This window comes from Eucalyptus grandis, chromosome 7, assembly GCF_016545825.1.
Source record: "Eucalyptus grandis isolate ANBG69807.140 chromosome 7, ASM1654582v1, whole genome shotgun sequence".
Taxonomy (NCBI): domain Eukaryota; kingdom Viridiplantae; phylum Streptophyta; class Magnoliopsida; order Myrtales; family Myrtaceae; genus Eucalyptus; species Eucalyptus grandis.
Genome location: NC_052618.1, coordinates 11,816,276 through 11,830,561, shown reverse-complemented (window position 1 = coordinate 11,830,561; position 14,286 = coordinate 11,816,276).

Here is a 14,286-nt window from a genome sequence, read left to right as displayed (position 1 = left end):
TCAGAACTTCTAAAGCCAAAGCACCTTGGACTCCTTTTGTGTGGGATAAGGATGTTGCCCCTCGGTTTCAATTCCTTTTGTGGCTTATTACTAAAGACCGCTTGCCTACGCAGTCTCTTCTCCTCTCATATGGAAGGATTGAGTACTCAGCTTGCACTTTTTTGTAATACTCAGCCAGACTCGACCAACCATTTGTACTTTGATTGCAATATCTCAACTACCATTATCTACTTTTGGGCAACTAGGTGCAATTTTCCGTGGAGGAACGGTACTTGGGCGGAAAACCTTGCTTGGGCTATGAAATTCCTTGCGGGTAAGGACTTCTTTCATAGGCTATCCCGCTATTCCTTTGGAGCTCTTTGCTATCTAATTTGGAAGAAGAGAAATGCTATGATTTTCCGTGGGGAATCTCTTGATATTCCCGCTTTGAAGAATCATTTGATAAAGATGGTTAAAGATAAAGCAATTACCTACAAGGATGTCCCTAACAATCCAAGGAATCGGCGTCTTCAAAGGGGTTGGAATCTCGACCCTAGTATCTTCACGTAACCCCTTGGGTGTTATCTTTTGATCTTGCTCGGTCGTCTCCAGTGCGGGTGTTCTGGCTCCCGGATTCCCAGGCGTCCTTTGAGTCCGGTGGCTGTTTCTGGTGGTTGTGTTGTGTCTTTTGTTGTGTTGTTGTTTGTTGCATTCTTTCTTTCTTTGCCTCTTGAGGCTTTTGCGCGGTTCCCTTCCACTCTTTTGCTCGCAGTGAGAGTGTAAGTTTTGGTGCTGTTTGTGTACATTTGTCCTTTGTCTATCAATATATTCTTACCTTACCAAAAAAAAAAAAAAAAAAAATTATCCAATACTCTGGTAAAATTCCTTGATAAATTATGTCAATCACCTATCTAGAGATAATGTGATTCATATTGGATCCAACTAAAAAACACAAGTTTTATGTAATTTTCGTACATTATAATTGATTTTGCCTCGCACGTCATTAAAAGGACATTCGATATTTTTTTCACTGATTTCCAAACCTCTAATATTTCCTGCATGTATGAGCAATTCCTTGTGGAGTTTATAAGCCAACCTCCCTTCGCCACTTCTCTTACATACAGCACACAGAACCTAAAACATAGATAAAAACCACATAAGCATTTCAGCCATTCACAAGAGTTGAGAAAATTACAAGACCGTTACCAGCAAGGCAAGTATTGATGATCCAGTCAGTCAATGAAAGGTGAAACGGCATGGGCCTTACTTGGTTTCCTTCATTATTTATCAATTGCGTCCTTTATCCTATAATCTATATTTTAATCCCTGAATTGCCGGGCAGTTTAGTGGGGGCAATGACTTTAGTCTTTTCCGCGCATTTAGAATCTTGATTTTCAGTTCTCAAAAACAGAACATTATTAAATATACATGTAAGTAAGTCTATTTCACAATTTATAATCACCTTTACTTTCATTTGTCAATTATAATACATATCCTTTTTTTTTTTATAAATTATACATTTGTAATGTCCCATTTTATCCCGTTGAAATATCGTTTCTTATTATCAGCATTGACAATTTACTTCAGACAAGTTCTATTTTACATTTTTTTTTTTATAAATTATACATTTGTAATGTCCCATTTTATCCCGTTGAAATATCGTTTCTTATTAATTGGTGATTCACCTTTACTTTCATTTGCCATTTTATAATGTCCCATAAATTATACATTTGTATTTTACATCTTGAATACTAATAGGTGAATCACCAATTAATAAAGACAAAGTCCTCGCTATTATATTATGATCTTTAACTTTTTTAATATAGTCACATTGTTATTTAAAAAAAATGGAATTATAAAAAAAGTAGGCATATATCTAATCCCAAAAGTATATTGCTAGCCAAAAAAATAAACAAGTTGTTATTGGCAAATAATATTAAATTGAATAAGTGTGATATTTCAAGTCAAGAAACAATCCTTCTTCTCCTTCTTCTTCTTTTGATAGGGCGTAATCAAGATAGTTCACATGGAAAAAGTCATGGGAACATCAATCAATTTCATCTGCCCAATCTTTTGTTTGCTCTTATTTCCCTAGAGTCAAGGAATTATAAACAGAGACCCCATCAGGTAAAGTCATAATATTGGATTTTAGCTAATTATTAGAGACACACCACATGTCCTTACTTGATTTGATTGGTTACGTGCCCGTGCCTATGGGGGAAGATGATCCTAACCCGAGAGAGGGTGTTCGGTATTATACTTTCAAAAAGCAAAAGTATAGAAAATGACCATAAAAAGAAGGTGGGAATTCGATGTTGTTCACATGTAAGAAAGCGATTATGTGCATCGCATCAAAGTGCCCGGCAAACCAACTTTCCCTCCCATGCTAACCAAATTCTCTCCATGTATAGACCCATTCTATTGTAATTGGACTTACTTCTATTAATTAACTTCCAATTATTCTTTAATTAGTCGTGACAACCATGAAAAAATAGTTCTGGGGTCTTTAAATCTGTTTGGTGTGATGTAACTAAAAAGAATTTATTTTTTTTAGCAATCACCTAAGACCAATTAGAAATAGACAAACCAAAAATGAACAATAAACATGTTGGAAATAAGACTATAATTAGGAAATAATTAAGATTCGCATCACACAACATGATCTTTATCAAAGGGGAATCAAACAAGAATGGCATGAAATGGCAATGCGATTGGGTGACGTAGGACAAAGAAAGACATGTGAGATTACTTTATGTCCTTTGTACTATGCATTCTTTAGGCAAAGTCTTGGTCGACAAATTTGAAATTTAGCCTATGTTTGTTTTATAAAAAATAAATAATTTGAAAAATATTTTCCAAAAACCGATAGCTTGTGTCACTTACAAAACTAAGTAAACAAAAAATATTTTTATTGTCCATGAAAATGTTTAGACAAAAATTGTTGTCAATAATGAACACATTTTTCATTAACGGTTTCTTTTAGCGATATAAGCGATCATTCATAAAAATAAAAATAAAAATAAAAATTCCGATTCATTCATTTTTCGCGAAACAAATGAAGCATTCAAATGAATTAGATTCCTACAAGCCGTTATATAGAGTTGTGGATTTCACCCCCTAAACTGTAGAATTTGTAAGAAGAGAAATACTAATTAAGTGTGATATGCTAAAAGTTTATTAATGTGTTCATAGTAATTAAATGGTATGCCAAAAAAAAAAAACTGAGGATAGAAAGAATAGATAGGCAAATGTCAAATCTCACATCAATTACGAAATATTGAGTTTGAGTCATGACTTTTCGATTAACCTATAAGTATACGAGAATATCATGCCAGATATTTTTCTATGACATGGCTTCAAGGTGTTCTCAGTGTGACTCTTTTACTTAGTTTGACTCTTTTACTTGGGGCTGCCACGTTCAATAGTACTTGAGAAACTATCTCCTTAACATGAATAATAGACTTATTAGATATTTTTCCACATATTTGAAAATTGAGTTTTTTCATTTCTCTTTTTTTTGTCCTATTCTTTCCTTCAATTTTTCATTTCATCCCTTCACCGTTTGTCGAGGTCTCAGCGATGGCTTGGGAAGGCATGGCAAGTGCTGCGACACCGTCGCCTAACTTGGCCGAGGGCAATCTGAGACCATTGCCCAAATCTGCCCAAGGGCGTCACGACCATTACCTATAGCTGTGACTTTCACGGGTTTTTTCCAAATCCCCGACGACAGGCACAGGGAAAATGATGAACACTATAATGAAAGATTAGGGAAAAAAAAGAAAAAAAATCTAAAAATTTTAAAAAAATCAAAACGACATCATTTTAATTAAAAAGTTGTCTGTGTGAGCCACCAATCACGTCACATAAGATTACAAATGCTAATTAGACCATCATATCAACGATTTTTTAGGATAGAAAGATCAAAAGAGAACAGAGAAAAATGTGAAAGTTCAGGAATAAAATTTGTCCGTTCCAATTAATTAGATCCAAAGCTAAAGAGACTCAATCAAAAAAGTTATTCAAGTTCAATTGATTGGAAAAAAAAATGCTCAAATTGAAGGACCAAAAGTAGTTTTATTTTAATAGGCTCACGTTATTTCCATCTTTTTGTTGGCTTTTGACACCCTCTTACATTGAATTAACTATATCATCTTTTGCGAGTCCTGCTCTTAATTTAAGATGATTTCTTATCTTTTCTAGAGACGAAACTACCCATATTTCCCAGCCCTTTGGTGCCGTTCGAGCATGGGGAGCCCGTGGTGGAGTCCTCAATTATAAAAAATAAAAATAAAAACTACCCATATTTCTTTCAAACAACATTTATTAAGATCAACTATTGGGTCCAATCTTAATTTAAGGCTTCGTTCGTTTCATGAAAAATGAATTCATTGGGGAAAATGTTTTCCATGAAATGAAAAAGTCTTCTAAATTATGAGAAAATGCTTTCCACTTTTGAAAAGTGGAAAATATTTTCTCTTATTTCATACCTCTGCAAATCCTCACTTATTTCTCTCCTTTCTTCTTCTTCTTTTCTTTTTTATTCGAATAATTTTTTACTTCGAATTATCCTTAAATCTTCTTTTTCTTTTTTAATTCAAATTATTTTTAATTTCGTTTTTCTTTTCTATTTATTTTCTTTTTCTTTTTCTTTCTTTCTTTCTTTTTTTTTTTTTTTTTTTTTTTTTTTTCCCTTTCCCATCTTCTTCTTTCTTAGCTAGTTGTCAGCCGTTGCCAAGCGAATCTCGAGCTCATCGATCTCAAGCTCGTGCTCGTCGATCTAGTGAGCCTCAAGCTCAACGCTCGCGCTCGCCAATCGGTGAGTGGCAAGCCTCATGCTTGTCGACAAGCTCGAGGCTCGCCAATGGTCGATCATAGGCCATTGCCATGGCCGGTGACTAGCAAAGAAAGAAGGAGATAAAAACAAAAAAAAAATGAAAAAAAAAAAATAATTGATTTTAAAAATTAAAAATAATTAAAAATCAAAATTTAAAAAAAAAAATATGAAAAATTCATTTAAAAAAATTAAAATAAATGAAAAAGAGTATATGGAGGAAAAGATTTTCCTTACCGAATAGCAAAAATATTTTTCACTTCATTTTCAAGTTTCATCCGAACACTTTGGAAAATAATTACATTTTTCTAAAAAATGACTTACTGGAAAATATTTTCTAGAAACATCACATTTTCCGTGAAACGACCGGAGTCCGAGATTAACGTTGGCCTTTTTTTTTTTTGGGGGGGGTTCCTTTTCTTTCTCTATTTGGAACTAAGTTGGTGTATCTTGTTTCCAAAATTGGTAGATAGCTAACTAAATATTGTGCATGGACCAAAAAAAAAAAAAAAAAAAAACTAAATTTTGTGTTTTTGAGAAAAACAATTAATTATTATGTTAATGACTTGCATATTTCTTTATTTTTGTAATACTATTACTTAAAAAATAACTTAACACAGGACAATCTTTGAGTAAATTGTATATAATGCATATATCAACCACTTTTTTCAATCTTTGAGCAAATTCTTTGTGCATATTATTATTTCGCTCGTGTTGAATTCAAATTTTGGTGCAAACAATTATATAATCAGTAATGTCATAAATTGCCATGTTTAATGCACTTCCCCTCGAACGATGGGGACACATCCTCCTACCACTGCTTGATCTGCCATTATGACCTCCACCTGGGGTGTGCCGACTTGGCGGCAACGGTGAAGCGTGAGGACCACGAGCACCCTCCTGCATCATATTATCCCTAACGCAAGAGCGGAGCCTTATCAGCAATAGGTACCGGGGAAGCATTGCCGAGGGTTGCTGGCACTACTATTGCACGGACTATGATTACCGCACGTACTCGGGCTGTGTGGAGCCTGAAGCAGTGGAAGCATCAGAGTATGATGGAGGAGATGAGACTGAAGATAAAGGACTTATGATGATGAAGCTTCAGCACCGGATGAAAATGCAGTCCATGCTTGCTAATATGGTCTCCTTTTCCACCAACCTAACGTTGTGAGCCCACGCCTTTCACTCTAGGGTGTGCCCTACGTAATTTAATTCCACTTCTTGAATTTTCTTAAATTTCAAGTTCGCGGTTTGTTAGGGTTGTGATCATTTCATGTGTAGTTATCATAACACATTTGGTGATTAGTTCACAGTGTTCTCAATTACATCCTTCGCAATTTGATAATTCAGACATTTGCACTATTTCATCGTGATCCCTGGGTTTCCTATTTTAGCTACCGTTTTCACTTTTACAAAATTATGAAATGATTTTGACATCATGAAGAATCTATTTAAGATCCTTAACATGTGAGGATCAAGTTATGCACGTTACTAGCTCGAAGACTAAAGAAACAACAGTAAAGAAAGTCACATAGGATAACAGAAAATTGAAAGAATGTACCATCAAGCTCTACTTGAAAATTTCCCAATAGTTTGGTGAAATTCCTGCTGAGCACATGGATCAAGTTACATATTTGATCCCCAAAATTCTCGACAATCATAGCAGGATAAGAAAATATTCATTTATAGAGCCATTGTTGAGAAAGCACTATAAACTAAACCAAATCACTACAGAGAAAAAGAATGCCCACTGTGATCATGTCCAGTTTTGGCTTATGCCAAGAGTAAACCCTAGGAGTCTCAAACCCAAAGCCAATCTCAGATTGAAGCAAGCACAACTTCTAACAGAATTAAAGGAAAATACAAGAGCAATCACAAATGGCCGGCTGAAAGTGCACGGCAATGATCAGTAATATGCAATAATGCAAGTCGATGCACGCACAGCTGCCCAAGCAAAAAGAACCGTGCGTATCAACCAAAATATGCTGATTCAAAGGGAGAGCCATCATTATTTCAAAATATTACCTTTTTCTGTCCATGTTGTACCGACCTTTAACTTCTTATACCAATATGCAAATTGCTTTTGGCATCTTGAATAATTTATAGATGGATTATTAATTAATAACAACAAAGTAATGATCTTTAACATTTTGATATAGTTCGCATTAATATTCATATTATTGGAATTACAAGAAAAGGTATGTATTTAATCTCCAAGGTATACCACTAGTTAGAAAAGTAAAAAGTTGCAGCTGGCAGATGGTATATAATTGAAGAAGTGGGAGAGTTCAAGTCAAGTCAACGATCCTTATTCTCCTCCTTCTTTAGTCAGTTCACATGAGAAAAGTCGGTTCAAATGGGGGCCTTCACATGCAAGGTTAACTATTAATGATCAAGTCTGTCGATGAAAGCTGATTACACTATGCGGACCTCCTTTTTCTTTCATTGTCAATTGTCTTTCCAATCTCTAAATTTCTGGCCGTTTAGTAGGGGCAACGACTCTAGTCTTTCTGCTTGCATAAAATCTTTACTTTCCTTGGAAGCAGAACACAATTAACCATATATGTAAGTATGTCTATTTCACAATTTGCAATCAACTTTACTTTCATTTGTTAATTATAGTATATATCTTTTCTATAAAATTATACATTTTGGAATTATTATTTAAATTGAAAATGGTGGTTATACATAAAAGAGAGTAAAATCTCTGTTATGGTAAAAAAGAATTTATTTCAAAATATTACCTTTGAGATTAATGTGGTACCGGCATTTAACTTGTTATATTGATATGCAAATTGAATTTTGCTTCTTGAGTATTTATAGATGAATTATTAATTGAAAGTAACAAAGCCCACGCTATTATATCATTACCTTTAACATTTTGATATATTCATATTGTTATTTAATAAATTATTGGAATTAAAAAAAAGAAAAAGAACTAGGCATATATATTTAAGGTATATAACTAGTCAGAAAAGTAAACAAGTTATAGTTGGCATATGATGTTTAATTGAAAAAGTGCAATGGTTCAAGTCAAGTCAAGTAAACGATCTTTCTTCTGCTTTTTCTTCTTTTGATAAGGCGTAATCGAGACACTTCACATGGGAAAAGTTGTGGAAACGTCGATTTGTTACATTTGTCCAACCTTTCGTTTGCTCTTACTTTCCTAAAATCAAGGAAATATAAACAAAAACCAAATTATGGAAAGCCATAACACCAATGTAACTAATTATTAGACACACACCGCAGTGTCCTTAAATGATCTGATAGATCAAAAGCCGTGCTGTGTCGTGCTGTCGGTATTGAAAATCCGCAGGAGGGTGTTCAGCGTTATACTTTCCAAAAGCGAAAGTAGAGAAAAAGACCATAAAAGAACGGGGGAATTTGAACCTGTTCACATGTAAGAAAGCAACTTAGGCACATCGCCTCAAAGTGCACGGTAAGCCATCTTTGGTTCCCACGCCGACCAAATTTCCTACACGTATAGGCCCATTGAATAGTAATTGGATTACTTCCATGAATTAACTCTAAATTGTCCTTTGATTAGCCGTGACGTCTACGCAAAAGATAATGAAGAAATAGTTCAGGAATCACTTAAGACCAATTAGTCCTGAAAACCACGCCAAAAAAAAATAAAATAAAAAAAAATAGTTCTAGGGATGTCAAATCTTTTTTGTGCGATGGAACGAAAAAGAATTTATTTTTTTAAGCAATCACTTCAGACCAATTAGGACTAGACGAACAAAAAATGAACATTAAACATCTTTGGAATAAGAGAAATAATCAACATTCGTGTCGCACGACATGATCCTTATCGAAGGGTAATTGAACAAGAATGGCATGAGAAGGCAACTTGATTGGGTGATGTGGGACAAAGAGAGACATGGAATTGCTTGATGTCCTTTGGACTACACATTCTTTAAGGAAGGTGTTCGTCAATAAATTTGAAAGTTAAAATAGATAAGATTCCTGCAAGTCTTAATATAAAATTGTAAACATCACCCTCAGACCATAGAATTTGTAAGAAGAGATACTAATTAAGTGTAATATGCTAAAATTTTATTGGTGTGTTCAAAGTAATTAAATGGTATGCCAAAAAATTTGAAGATAGAAAGAATACGTAGGGGATGAGAATAGAGTAGTGAAAAATGCAAAAGTTATTGAAGAAGTTGTGTTAGTTCCAATCAATTAGATTTGGAGCTGAAGGAATTTTAATTAGAAAAGGCTATACAAATTCAATGATTTGATGAGACAAAACTCAAAGTTTAGAGGATTTGATCGGAAAAAAATGCTCAAACTTAGGGATCAAAAGTATAGTTTTATTATATTAATGAAGCATGCGGGGTAGTATGAGATAAGTGGACTTACCCTTCAAAAAAGGACACATCATGAAACGAGTTGAATTATGGGGACAAACCGAGATCACGCTACTTTGCCAATAACATGCTTGCGCAAGAACTCAGAGAAGAGAGAGATAGAGAGATCGGCATGATTCCCATGACCACTTCATGCGTGTAGGAAGCTGTATTCAGTGAACTACATTAGTATCTCTTCGCTTGTCATATACTAGGTAATGATATAGGTTGCCATGTTCAATGTACTTCCCTTTAAAGCAAAAAAGAAGAAAAGCTAGAGAAAGTTGTTATAATGAGTTAATACGAGATATTATGCCAATCACGTATTAAGAGATAATGTGATTCATATTGGACCCAACGAATAAGCAAAAGTTTTTGCACGGTTTTGCATATTATGATTGACTTTGTCCATCGAGTCATCCAAAGGCTATTCAGTATATATATTATTTTTTTGGAATACCAAAATGATTTTGAAATTATTAAAAATTTATTTGAGAAGACCTTTGGCATTAGAAATCAAATTATGTATATGTCTGACGCTGGGACTAAAGAAATAACTACATAAATAAAGTCGCATATATTAACAGAAAATTGACAAAATGTACTGTCAAGCTCTACTTGAAAATTAAGCAACACTTTGGTAAAATTCCTCTGATTGATTATGCCAATCACCTATTAAGAGTTAATATGATTCCCATTGGATTCAACTGAAAACACAAGTTTTACGTAATTTTTGTACGTTATAATTGGCTCTGTCCAGCACGTCATTAATTGGACATTCGATATTTTTTTCACTGATTTCCAAACCTCCAATATTTCCTACATATATGAGCAATCCCTTGTGGAGTTTATAAGCTAACCTCCTTCAGCCACTTCTCTTACAGACAAGCACACGGAACTTAAAACATAGATGGAACCACACAAGCATTTCAGCCATCCACACAAGTTGAGAAAATTACAAGGCCGTTACAAGCAAGGTAATTATTGATGATCAAGTCAGTCAATGGGGCCTTAGTTTTCTTCATTATTTATCAATTGTGTCCTTTATTCCATAATCTACCTTTCAATCCCTGAATTGCCCGAGCTGTTTAGTAGGGGCATTGACTTTAGTCTTTTCCACGCATATAAAATCTTGATTTTCAGGTTCTCATAAGCAGAACACTATAAACCGTACTTCCTCTTACCAAAAAAAAAAACAACACTATAAACCGTACATGTAAGTAGGTCTATTTCACAATTTATAATCACCTTTACTTCCATTTGTCAATTATAATACATATCTTTTCCATAAATTAATGTGATGTGCCATTTTATGCGGTTGAAATATCATTTCTTATTATTAAAATAGAAAGTAATGCATGTAAATAAAAGGGGGCAAAATCTCTATTCGGTGAAGAAGAATTTATTTCAAACTACTACCTTTTAGATCCATACTGTACCAGCATTGAACTTGTTACGTTGATATGCAAATTATATTTTGCATCTTGAATACTAATTGATGAATTACTAATTAATAATGACAAAGTCTGTGCTATTATATTATGATATTTATCAGTTTAATATAGCCACATTGTTATTTAAAAAAATTATTGGAATTATAAAATTTAAAAAAAAAAACTAGGCATATATTTAATCCTAAAGGTATGTAGCTATTCAAAAAGTAAACAAGTTGTCACTGGCAAATGATATTAAACTGAAATAATGCGATAGTTCAAGTCAAGTCAAGTCAAGTAAACGATCCTTCTTCTTTTGACATGGCATGATCGAGATAGTTCACATGGGAACAGTCATGAAAATGTCAATCTGTTTCATCCGTCCAACCTTTCATTTGCTTTGATTTTCCCATAATCAAGTAATTACAAACAAAAACCCAATTAGGTAAAGTAATAATACCATATTTTAGCTAACTATTAGACACACACCACGTGTCCTTACTTGATTTGACTAGTTACTGCTCATGCCCGATTGGTGAAGATGATCCTAATCTGAGGGAGGGTCTTCAATATTATACTTTCCAAAAGAAAAAGTACAAAAAAAAAGGCCATAGAAAGATGGTGGGAATTTGGAGCTATTCACATGTAAGAAAGCAACTTAGGCGCATTGGATCAAAGTGCACGGCAAGCCAACTTTGCCTCCCACGTTGACCAAATTCTCTCCACATACAGGCCCATTCAATTATAATTGGATTTACTTCCTTTAATTAACTTTGAATTATACTCTAATTAGTCGTGACAACCACGCAAAAAAGTGAAAAAATAATCCCAGGGTGTCAATTGTGTCCTTAATCCTATAATCTATTTTTCAGTATCTAAATTGCTGGGCTGTTTAGTAGGGGCAATGACTTTAGTCGTTTCTGCGCATATCAAATCCTGATTTTTTGAGTTCTCATAAACAGAACACTATTAACCATACATGTAAGTAGGTCTATTTCACAATTTATAATGACATTTACTTCGATTTGTCAATTATAATACTAGTCTCATTAGAGGAAGCATTTAATCGAGTCATTTCCATAATAGCTATGCTTCAACACTAATCGCATTGACCATGTTGTCCGATCGAGCTTTTTTAATAATCTTGATTGACATAGATAATCGATAGTAATGTCATAACTGTCGTTAACATAGGATAATATTCTATAGAAACTATTAATAATCTTCAATATAATATCACTAACAATTAAAAACCAGGCATATATTTAGTCCTAAAGGTATACATGTAGTCAAAAAGGAAACAAGTTGTCATCGGCAAATGATAATGAACTGAAAAAGTGCAATTGTTCAAGTCAACTCAAGTAAATGGTCCTCCTTCTCCTCCTTCTTTTGACAAAGCGTACTCGAGACAATTCACATGAGAAAAGTCGTGAGAACATCAATATGTTTCATCCGTCCAACCTTTTGTTTGCTCTTGTATTTCCAGAATCAAGGAATTATAAACAAAGACCCAATTAGATAAAGTCATAATATCGGATTTTTAGCTAATTATCATACATACATCACTTGTCCTCGCTTGATTTGATTGGTTACGTGCCTGTGTTGAATGGGTGAAGATGGTCCTAATCCAAGGGAGGGTGTTCAATATCATACTTTCCAAAAGCAAAAGTAGAGAAAAAGACTATACAAAGAAAGTGGGAATTCGAAGCTATTCACATGTAAGAAAGCAACTTAGGTGCATTGCATCAAAGTGCACAGCAAGCCAACTTTGCCTCCCATGATGACCAAATACTCTCCACATATAGGACCATTTGATTGTAATTGGATTTACATCCTTTAAATAACTCCAAATTATCCTCTAATTAGTCGTGATGTCCATGCCCAAAAAACAAAAAAAAAAAAAATGAAGAGATAGTTTTAGGGTCACCAAATCTTTTTGATGTGATGTAACTAAGGGCCTATTTGTTAAAAAAAAATTTGTTCCTCGAAACAAAAATTTCTATTCTTTTGTTCTAGGGAACGAAAAAAGAATAAAAATGTGTTTGGTAAAAATTTTGTTCTCGGAAATAGATTTGGAGCAGAAACAAGAAGTAGAAAAAAGTAGCTTCTTGGGGCGTAAATGATAACCATTTTGGTCAAATTTTGATTTTTGGAAGAGAAATAGATTTTTTTACATCTATTTCTAGATGAGTTTCTAAGCAAAAATACCCGTTTGCTAATGATACAAAATTTCTACTCACAAAATATAAATTCATTTGATAACGACATAAAATTTCTTTGTTTCAGACGGCGGTGATCGATAGTGGTCACCGGCAACTAATGACCAGTGGCGACTGGCGGCCGGCAATTGGAGCCGTGGTGACCGGCGATTGGCAACTAGCAAACGGTTGCCAGCAACCGGCAACCAACGACGGCCTGTGTGGAACATCAAATGGTGGTCGACGGCAATGGATGGACAACCAGTTTGTAGAAAGGATGAACAATGAGAAGAATTTTTATTTCTTATTTTTGTTCTAGAAATAGAAAAGTAAAAAAAATTTACTTCGATTTCTGTTCCAAACCTATTTCCGGAATAAAAATCTATTTCAGAAATAAATAAAAATTATAATTTTATCAAACGGATTTCATTCCGAAATAAGTTTGGAATAGAAAATTTGTTTATAGAATAGAAATTTTGGTTTGTCATGTACCCTATCATTTCCGGAAACAATTTCTAGAATCAATTTTTCTTTATCTTCTTTTATCTTCTTTTTTTCTTCTTCTCTTTATTTTATTCTTCTTCTTCTTCTTCTTCTTCTTCCTTTTGACCGATCGCCAAACATGGCCATGGCCGGCGCCGGCGACCGGTCAAATGAGGGCCAACAACCTCGCCAGCCCCCGGAGACGCCGAGCCACAACAAGGCTCATTGGCTTGAGCCTCGCCGTGGCTAGGTGAGGCACTGCGAGGCTTGACCTCGCTTGGGCTGGGCAAGGTCGACCTCACCTAGATCTAGCGAGGCTGAGCTCGCCCAGCCAAGGCAAGGCCAAGCCTCATACAGCCACGGCGAAGCTCGACATCCCCAGCCGACGCGAGGCTCGGCCTCACCGTGGCCATGCTGACCTCCAGCAAGCTCACCAGACCTCACCCAGTTGGTCGTCGACCACAAGGGTAGCTGGCAACCGACCAAAGAGAAAAAGAAAAAGAAAAAGAAAAAGGAAAAAATAAGAAAAAAAGGAAAAAATAAGAAAAAAAAACTACAATAATTTTTTTTTAAAAAATCTAAGAATTCTACCAAATGTATTTCTATCTCGAGAATAGAAATTTAGGGAAGTTACCAAACGCATTCTTTTGATTAGAAATTGTTCCCGATAAAAGAATCGAAAAAATCATTTCTCATCAAAAATTGTTCTTCGGAACAAAATGGTTACCAAACGCATTCTAAAAGGTTTTATTTATTTATTTATTTATTTATTTATTTATTTATTTATTTATTTATTTATTTATTTATTTATTTATTTATTTATTTATTTATTTATTATTTATTTATTTATTTTTATTTATTTATTTATTTATTTATTTATTTATTTATTTATTTATTTATTATTTATTTATTATTTATTTATTTATTTATTTATTTATTTATTTATTTATTTATTTATTTATTTATTTATTTAACAATCATCTTAGACCAATTAGAACTAGACA